The following is a 562-nucleotide window of genomic DNA, read 5'->3' as shown; positions in this document are numbered from 1 at the left end:
CCCCGTTCGTTCTAAGCCCCGCGTTGAACCCTCGGGGGCCCGAGCCGGCGCGGCGGGCGGGTGCGAGGCGGGGGCTGGGCGCAGGCACGTGCGGGCCGCCGGGGAAGGGGGGCGCGCTACTGTGCCCTGCCACCCTGTGCCTTGAGCCACTTGTCTGGGCACCCGCAGACTCGTCCAGCTCCGGGGACTTGAGGAGCTTGGGACACCTTAGAGAACTTTCTCCAGTTTCAGGCAGCGTTAACTATCCGCCCCGCTCCACTTCCCTCGAATTGGGGCGTCTTCGCGCCCAGGTCCCGGCTCCAACCCCAGGATAGGACCGCGGACCTGACGAGGGTGGGAAAAGTTACTCCTCCGCAAGTGAGGGGAAGGTGCAATTCATTTTTCCAGACAACCAATGGAATACTTCTTGTCTGTCTTCCCTCCCACCTGCTCAAGGCAGAAATTAGGATCCTGCCTTGCACCTTGGCCTGTCTGCACACGCAGGTGTGAATGGGCGGTTGGGGAGGAGGTGACACAGAGGAAATCCTGCAGACCCACCTGAGGCCTCTGTGTACCTCCTCCG

Source organism: Trichechus manatus, unplaced genomic scaffold (assembly GCF_000243295.1).
Source record: "Trichechus manatus latirostris isolate Lorelei unplaced genomic scaffold, TriManLat1.0 scaffold00235, whole genome shotgun sequence".
NCBI lineage: Eukaryota > Metazoa > Chordata > Mammalia > Sirenia > Trichechidae > Trichechus > Trichechus manatus.
Note: the sequence above shows the minus strand (reverse complement) of the source record.